Below are 8778 nucleotides of genomic sequence, written 5' to 3'. Positions count from 1 at the left end.
GTGTTCTTGTGCACCAGTCGCTGAAGGTAAGCATGCAGGTGCAGCCGGCGTTTAAGAAGGCAAATGGTATGTTGGCCTTCGCAGCAAGAGACTTCGAGTACATGAACCAGGATGTATTGCTGCAGTTGTACATGGCCTTGGTGAGACCGCACCTTGAGCATTGTGTTCAGTTTTGGTCGCCTTATCTGAGGAAGGATGTTCTTGCCATGGAAGGACTGAAACGAAGATTCACCAGGCTGATACCTGGGATGGCAGGAATCACGTATGAGGAGAGATTGTGTCGATTGTGCTTATACTCACTGGAGTTTGGAAGGTTGAGAGGGGATCTCATCGAAACCTATAAAATTCTGTCAGGCCTGGACAGACTAGATGCAGGAAGGATGTTCCCGATGGCTGCGGAGTCCAGAACCAGGGGTCACAATCTAAGGATAAGGCGTTAGCCATTTAGGACGGAGATGAGGAGGAATTTCTTCACCCAGAGAGTGGTGAACCTGTGGAACTCTCTGCCACAGAGGGCGGTGGAGGCCAGTTCATTAAATATATTCAAGAAGGAGTTGGATATATTTCTTAAGGCTAAATGGATCAAGGGGTATGGGGAGAAAGCAGGGACAGGGTACTGAATTTCGATGATCAGCCAAAGTCTCATTGAATGGCGGTGCAGGCTCGAGGGGTCGAATGATTTACTCCTGCTCATATCTTCTAAGTTTCTATGATACTATGTTTAAAAGGGATGTTCTTTCAGTCCCTGGTCATTCTGTGTCTTTTTAAAAGGGATGTGCTGTCAGTCCCGGATTATTCTATGTCTGTTTAAAAGGGATGTGCTGTCAGTCCCGGATCATTCTGTGTCTGTTAAAACGGATGTGCTGTCAGTCTCGGATCAATCTGTGTCAGTTTAAAAGTGAGGTGCTGTCAGTCCCGGATCATTCTGTGTCTGTTAAAAGGGATGAGCTCTCAGTCTCGGATCATTCTGTGTCTGTTTAAAAGAGATGTGCTGTCAGTCCCGGATCATTCTGAGTCTGGTTAAAGCGGGTGTTACATAATATTATAGAGTCTGCCCCACAGAAATAGTCCATTTGCCCGAACTGGTCTCCGCATGAGGCTCCGCCTGATCAGCTTCACCTCAGCAAAAAAAAAGCTAGTGTCAGTAATGGTGACCATGAAGCTATCAGATTCTCGTAAAAACCCATCTGGTTGACTAATGTACTTTAGGGAAGGAATTCCGCCGTCCTTACCTGCTCTGGCCTATGTGTGACTCCAGACCCATAGCAATGTGGTTGACACTTAACTGCCCTCGGAAATGGCCTTGCCAGCCACTCAGTTGTAACAAACCGCTAAGAAACAATATAATAAAAATGAATCTGGACGGACCACCCGGCGTTGATCGATATCAGACTGCTCCTGAGGTCTCCAACATCAGAGAAGCCAGTTTTCAGCCAATTCCAATCACTCCACCTGATACAAAGAAATGGCTGAACGCACTGGACACAGAAAAGGCTTTGGGCCCTGACAACATTACGTCTAACATGCTGAAGACTTGTGTTCCAGAACTAGCCGCATAACTAGCCAAGCTTTTCTAGTACAGCTACAACACTGGCATCAACCCAACATTGTGGAAGACTGCCCAGGTATGTCCTGTCCACAAAAAGCAGGACAAATCTTATGCAGCCAATTACCGCCCCATCAGTCTGCTCTCAATCATCAGCAAAATGATGGAAGCTGTCGTCGACAGTGCTGTCAAGCGGTACTTACTCACCAATAACCTGCTCATTGATGCCTAGTTTGGGTTCTGCCAGGACCACTCGGCTCTCGACTTAATTACAACCTTGGTCCAAACATGGACAAAGGAGCTGAATTCCAGAGGAGAAGTGAGAATCAAGGAGCCCTAGTAAAACTGAAGTGATTGGGAATCGGGGGGGAAACTCTTCACTGGTTGGAGTCATACCTAGCACAAAGGAAGATGGTTCTGGTGATTGAAGGGCAAACATCACAGCCCAAGGACAACGCTGCAGCAGTTCCTCAGGGCAGTGTCCTAGGCACAACCATCTTCAGCTGCTTCCTCAATGACCTTCACTCCAATATAAGGTCAGAAATGGGGATGTTCGCTGCTGACTACACAATATTCAGTGCCATTCAAAGCCCCTCAGATAATGAAGCAGTCCATGCCCGCATACAATAAGACCTGGACGACGTTCAGGCTTGGGCTGATAAGTGGCAGTTAACATTCGTGCCACAGAATTGCCAGGCAATTACTATCTCCAACAAGCGAGAGTCTAACCACCGCCCCTGGATATTCAATGGCATTACCATCGCCGACTCCCCCACCATCAACATCCTGGGGGTTACCATTGATCAGAAACTTAACTGGACCAGCCACATGAATAATGTAACAACAAGAGAAGGCCAGAGGCTAGGTATTTTGCGGCGAGTATCTCACCTCCTGACTCCCCGAATCCTTTATAGCATCTACAAGGCACAAGTAAGGATGGTGATGGAATACTCTTCACTTGCCTGGATGAGTGCAGCTCCAACAACACTCAAGAGGCTGGACACCATCATGGACATAGCAGCCCGCTTGACTGGAACCCCATCTACCACTTTAAATATTCACTCCCTCCACCACCAGTGTAGCGTGGCTGCAGTGTGTAGCATCTACAAGATGCACTGCAGCAACTCACCAAGGCTTCTTCGGCAGCAACTTCCAAACCCGCGACCTCTTCCACCTAGAGCGACAAGAGCAGCAGGCACATGGGAACACCACCAAATCCAAGTTCCCTGGCAAGCCACACACGATCCTTGCTTAAAATTATATCGCCGATTCTTCATCGTTGCTGGGTCAAAATCCTGGTACTCCCTCACTAACAGCACTGTAGGAATACCGTCACCACACAGACAGCAGCGGTTCAAGAAGATGGCTCACCACCACTTCTCAAGGGCCATTAGGGATGGGCAATATATGCTGGCCTTGCCAGGGACGCCCACATTGTAACCCTTTATAAAACATTTTGACCTTTAATAAATAATTATTATTCATTCTTGTGATGTGGGCGTCGCTGAGAAGGATAGCATTTATTGCCCATTCCCAATTGCCCTTGAGAAGGTGGTGGTGAGTCGCATTATACAATTGATCAGCTTGTTGGGCCATTTCAGAGGGCATTTAAGAATCAACCACTTTGCTGGAGTCACATTTCGACCAGAATTGGTATGGACGGCAGATTTCCTTCCTTAAAGGATATTTGTGAACCAAATGCTTTTCTATAACAATCCGGTAGTTTCAGTGTTCACCATTATTGATACTAGCTTTTTATTCCAGATTTGTTTAATTAATTGAACTTACATTCCTGTGCTGAGGGATCTGAACTCTGAATATCTCGTAGAGGTCAACCTACTTTACTAGTGCAGCAACAATACCACTATACTACAATAACCTTCAAAATTATCACCGGCCGTTCATCATCACTGCATCAAACCCTAAAATTCCTTCTGCAACATTATTGTGGGAGCATCTTCACCACACCGACTGCAGCGGCTGAAGATGAAGGACCATCATTTTCTCATGGGTAACTTGGGCTGGGCAAGAAATACCGGCATTGGCAGAATTACCTGTATGCTGAGAATAAGGAAATAAGGAACGAAATAGGAATAGCTGCAACGATTTTTTAATTCACTGAATGAAACCAGGCGAGGCCTGTGATCAGAGCGGGGCTTCATGATCTGCTAACACATTGTCAACATACCGTGGATCAACAATTCTACGGTTTGAAGACTGATATTATTCACATGTTCACAATTTCCCTTTGCTTTTAAGTGGTGCTTGATAAAGTACCAAGATATAATCAAAGTTGATGGCCATGGGATTAAAGTGGCAATGACAGCAGTTAGTGGTGCGGGTTATATCAGTATTACAGTGAGTGTTGAGGAGTATATCAGAGGTTTAGAGTGAGGGGTCTGGGGTATATCAGAGAGTTACTTTGAGGGGTTTGGAGTATGTCAGACCATGTTACAGTGAGGGGTGTGGGGTATACCAGAGGGCTACACAGGTCTGTGGGGTATATCAGCGTGTTGCAGAGGTGTGTGGGTTATATCATAAAGTTACAGTGAGGGGTGTGGGGTACATCAGAGTATAACAGATGTGTATGGGACATATCAGTGTGTTACAGAGGGGTGCAGTGTATATCAATGTGTTAAATGGAGTGGTGTGGGATATATTAGAGTGCTAAAGTGAGTGGTGTGGGGTACTTCAGAGTGTTTCAGAGGGTGAGGGGTATGTCAGTTTGTTACAGTAACCGGCGTGTGGTTTATCAGTGTGCTACTGTGAGGGGTGTGGGGTATATCAATGTGTTACAGTGAGGTGTGTGGGGTATATCAGTGTGTTAGAGAGGGTTATGGGGTATATCAGTGTGTTACAGCGAGTGTTGAGTGGTATATCAGAGTGTTACAGTTAGTGGTGTGGGGTATATCAGAGTGTGATGGTGAGTTGTGTGGGGTATATCAGTTTGTTACAGAAGGGTGTGGGTATATTAGTGTGTTACAGTGAGATGTGCGGGGTATATCAGTGTGTTACAGTGAGGGGTGTGGGGTTTATCCGAGTGTTACAGTGAGATTTGTGTGGTATATCAGTGTGCTATAGAGTGGTATCGGGTATATCAGAGTGTTAGAGTGAGGGGCGTGGGGAATATCAGCTTTAAAGTGAGGGGTGTTGGATATATATACTCTACAGTGAGGTGTGTGGGGTATATCAGAGTCCTACAGAATGGTGTCGGGTATATTCAAGCATTACAGTGAGGGTTTGGCATATATCACAGTGTTACAATGAGTTTTGTGGGGTATATCAGAGTGCTACAGAGTGGTGTCGGGTATATTAGATTATTACAGTGAGGGGTGGGGAATATATCAGAATTTTAGAGTGAGAAGTCTGGGGTATAGCAATGTATTATATTGGAGGTTTGGACGATGTCAGATTACGTTACAGTGAGGGGTGTGGGGTATATCGGCGAGTTACAGAGAGGTTTGCGGTATATCAGGGTGTTACAGAGTGGTGTGGGCTATATCATAAATTTACAATGAAGGGTGTGGGTATATCAGAGTGTTACAGTGAGGTGTGTGGGTATGTTAGATTGTTACAGTGAAGGGTGTGTGGGGTACCATTGTGATACAGTGAGGTACGTAGTGTATATTAGAATGTATCAGTGAGCGGTGTGGGTTATATCAGTGTGTTACAGTGAGTGGTGTGGGGTATATTAGTGTCTTACAGTGAAGAATGTGGGCTATGTCAGATTGTTACATTGAGGGCTGTGGAATATATCAGACTGTAACAGTGAGGGGTGTGGGGATATCAGAGTGTGTTTCAGTGAGTGGTGGTGGATATGGCAGAGTCTTACGGGGGTGTGGAATATATAAGCGTGTTACATTTAGTGGGTTGAAGTATATCAGAGTGTTACAGTGATTATTGTGGGCAATACAAGTGTGTTATAGTGAGGGGTACGGAGGATCAAATGTGTTACAGTGAGAGGTGTGGGTTACACCAGAGAGCGTTCCAGTGAGTAGTGTGGGCTATAGCAGTGTGTTACGGGGTTGTGGGGTACATCAGATTGTTACATTGAGGTGCTTGTGCTATATAAGTGTGGTACAGTGAGGGACATGTGGGATGTCAGAGTGTTAGCGTGTTGGGTGTATTGTGTACCAGGTTGTTACAGCGAGTGTTGTGGATTATTTCAGGGTGTTACAGTGAGGGACGTGGGGTAAATCAGAGTGTTACTGTCAGGATTCTGGGGTATATCAGAGTGTTACACTGAGGGATGTGAGGAATACCAGTGTTTTGCAATGTGTGATGTGCGGCATTTCAGATTGTTACAGTGAGGGTTGTGGGGTATATCAGAGTGTTACAGTGATTGGTGTGTGGTATATCAGAGTGTTACAGTGAGGAGTGTGGGTCCTACCAACTTGTAACAGTGAGGGTGTGGTATATATCAGATTGTGTTACAGTGAGGGCGTGAAATATATCAAACTGTTACATTGAATGGGGTGGGGCATATACGAGTGCTTCAGTGAGGGGTGTGAAGTATTCAGACTGTTACAGTGAGCGGTGTGGGTTATCGCAGGGTGTATTAGTGAGGGTGTGGCGCACATCATTGTGTTACAATGAGGTGTGTGGGCTGTATCATAGTATTACAGTGAGATGTGTGGTGTATATCAGTGTGTTACAGTGAGGGGTGTGAGGTAAAGCAGAGTGTTACAATGAAGTGTTTGGGCTACATCATAGTGTTAAATTGAGGTGTGTGGGTTATATCATAGTGTTACAGTGAGCGGTGTGGGGTATATGAGAGTTTTACAGTGAAGTGTGTGGCGTAAAATAGAGTGTTACATAAGCACATAAGAAATAGGAGCAGGAGTAGGCCAATCGGCCCATCGAGCACGCTCCACCATTCAATAAGATCATGGCTGAACTGATCCTAACCTCAAATCTGCTATCACTCTCCATCCCACCCGAACCCATGTGATCTCCCGGGAGAGGTGAATAACCAGATAAAAAACCCAATGGCCAATTTGGGGGACAAAATCTGGGAAATTCCTCTCCGACACATGTAGGCGATCGGAACTCTTCCAGGAGATCACTCTGTCCCTATATTTTCTGCAGTACTTACCTTCTGTAAAGGCGATCTCCACCCCAGCCAGGAACAGGAACAAAAACCATCTCCTGAAATCTAACACAGAATTAGAACACAAGAAGTAGGAGCAGAACCAGACTACACGGCCCCTGGGCCCGCTCCACTACCCACAGGGCCATGATCATTCCGAACCTAGACTCATGTCCAATTTTCTGACCGCTCCCCGTAACCCTTAATTCCCTTTACTTCTAGGAAACTATCTATTTCTGTTTTAAATTTATTTAATGGTGTAGCTGCCACAGCTTTCTGGGGCAGCAAATTCCACAAACCTACCACTCTCTGAGTGAAGAAGTTTCTCCTCATCTCAGTTTTGAAAGAGCAGCCCCTTATTCTAAGATTATTCCCGCTAGTTCTAGTTTCACCCATCATTGGTAACATCCTCACCGCATCCACCCGATCAAGCCCCTTCACAATCTTATATGTTTCAATAAGATCACCTCTCATTCTTCTGAACTTGAATGTCCTTGACTGCTGAAGTGTTCCCCGATGGGAGGGAACACTCCTGCCTGGCGATTGTTGTGCAGCGTCCATTCATCTGCTGTCGCAGTGTCTGCATGGTTTCGCTGATGTACCATGCTCCGGGGTTTTCTCTCCTGCAACATATGAGGTAGACAACTTTGGCCGAGTCACATGAGTGTGTACCATGTAACTGGTGGGTGGTGTCCTCACGTGTGATGATGGTATCTGTGTTGATGATCAGGCATGTATTGCAGAGGATGCCGTGGCAGGTTTGTGTGGTGTCCTGGTCGCTGTTCTCCTGAAAGCTGGGTAATTTGCCATGAACGATGGTCTGTCTGAGGTTAGGCGGCTGTTTGAAGGCGAGTAGTGGAGTCGTGGGGATGGCCTTAGTGAGGTGTTCGTCCTCATCGATGACATGTTGAAGGCTGCAAAGTGCATGGCGTAGTTTCTGCGCTCCGAAGAAGTACTGGACAACGAAGGGTACTCTGTTGGTTGTGTCCCGTGTTTGTTTTCTGAGGAGGTCTATGCGATCATTCGTGGTGGCCCGTCGGAACACATTCGAATCAATCCCTCCCGGGGTCAGAGTGTATAGCTAATCTCACATGAGTCGAGCATCATATCCCGTTCTTACGAGGGCATCTTTCAGCGTCTGTAGGTGTCCATCGGGTTCGTCCTCGTCTGAGCAGATCCTGTGTATTCGCAGGGCTTGTCCGTAGGGGATGGCTTCTTTAACGTGGTTAGGGTGGAAGCTGGAGAAGTGGTGCATCGTGAGGTTATCCCTGGGCTTGCGGTAGTGTGAAGTGCTGAGATGTCCGTCTTTGATGGAGATTCGTGTGTCCAAGAATGAAAGCGATTCTGAGGAGTTGTCCATGGTGAGTTTGATGGTGGGATGGAACTTGATGATGTTATCATGTAGTCTTTTCAGTGATTCTTCGCCTTGTGTCCATAGGAAGAAAATGTCGTCGATGTAACTGGTGTATGGCATAGGTTGGAGGTCCCGTGCAGTGATGAATTCTTGCTCCAACTTGTGCATGAAGATGTTGGCGTATTGGGGTGCGAATTTGGTCCCCATGGCTGTTCCGTGTGTTTGGGTAAAGAACTGGTTGTCGAAGGTGAAGACATTGTGGTCAAGGGTGAAGTGGGTGAGTTGCAGAATGGCGTCTGGAAACTAGCTGTTGCTGGTGTTGAGCACTGAGGCTGTCGCAGCGATGCCGTCATCGTGGGGGATACTGGTGTAGAGTGCCGAGACGTCCATTGTGGCGAGGAGTATTCCTGGTTCAACTGGTTCGTGGGTGCTGTGTTTTTGTAAGAATTCTGTAGTTTCACGACAGCAGCTGGGTTTTCCCTGTACGATGGGTTTCAGGATGCCCTCGAGGTATCCAGAAAGGTTATCACACAGGGTTCCGTTGCCTGATACGATAGGACGTCTGGGTGTGTTGGCTTTGTGCATCTTTGGGAGGCAGTAGAAGTCTCCCACACAGGGAGTACGTGCGATGAGAGCGCATAGGATGCTTTGAAGGTCTGGATCAAAGGTCTTGGTCAGTCTGTTGAGTTGGTGGGTGTGTTCTCTGGTCGGATCTGAGGGTAACTGTCTGTAGTATTCCTGGTTGTACAGTTGTCGGTATGCTTCTTTGCAATAGTCCGTTCAGTTGTG

At 46.6% G+C, this 8778-nt stretch overlaps 1 pseudogene; it reads right to left on the bottom strand.

The window, feature by feature from the left end:
* Positions 1-7291: 7291 nt before the first annotated feature.
* LOC147091242 (uncharacterized) lies at positions 7292-8379 on the bottom strand (annotated as a pseudogene).
* Positions 8380-8778: the final 399 nt, after the last annotated feature.

Source organism: Somniosus microcephalus, unplaced genomic scaffold (genome assembly GCF_052327205.1).
Source record: "Somniosus microcephalus isolate GS21.2 unplaced genomic scaffold, FLI_Smic_1.0 unresolved_chr3, whole genome shotgun sequence".
Lineage (NCBI taxonomy): Eukaryota > Metazoa > Chordata > Chondrichthyes > Squaliformes > Somniosidae > Somniosus > Somniosus microcephalus.
This window is presented reverse-complemented; position numbering and strand designations above follow the sequence as displayed.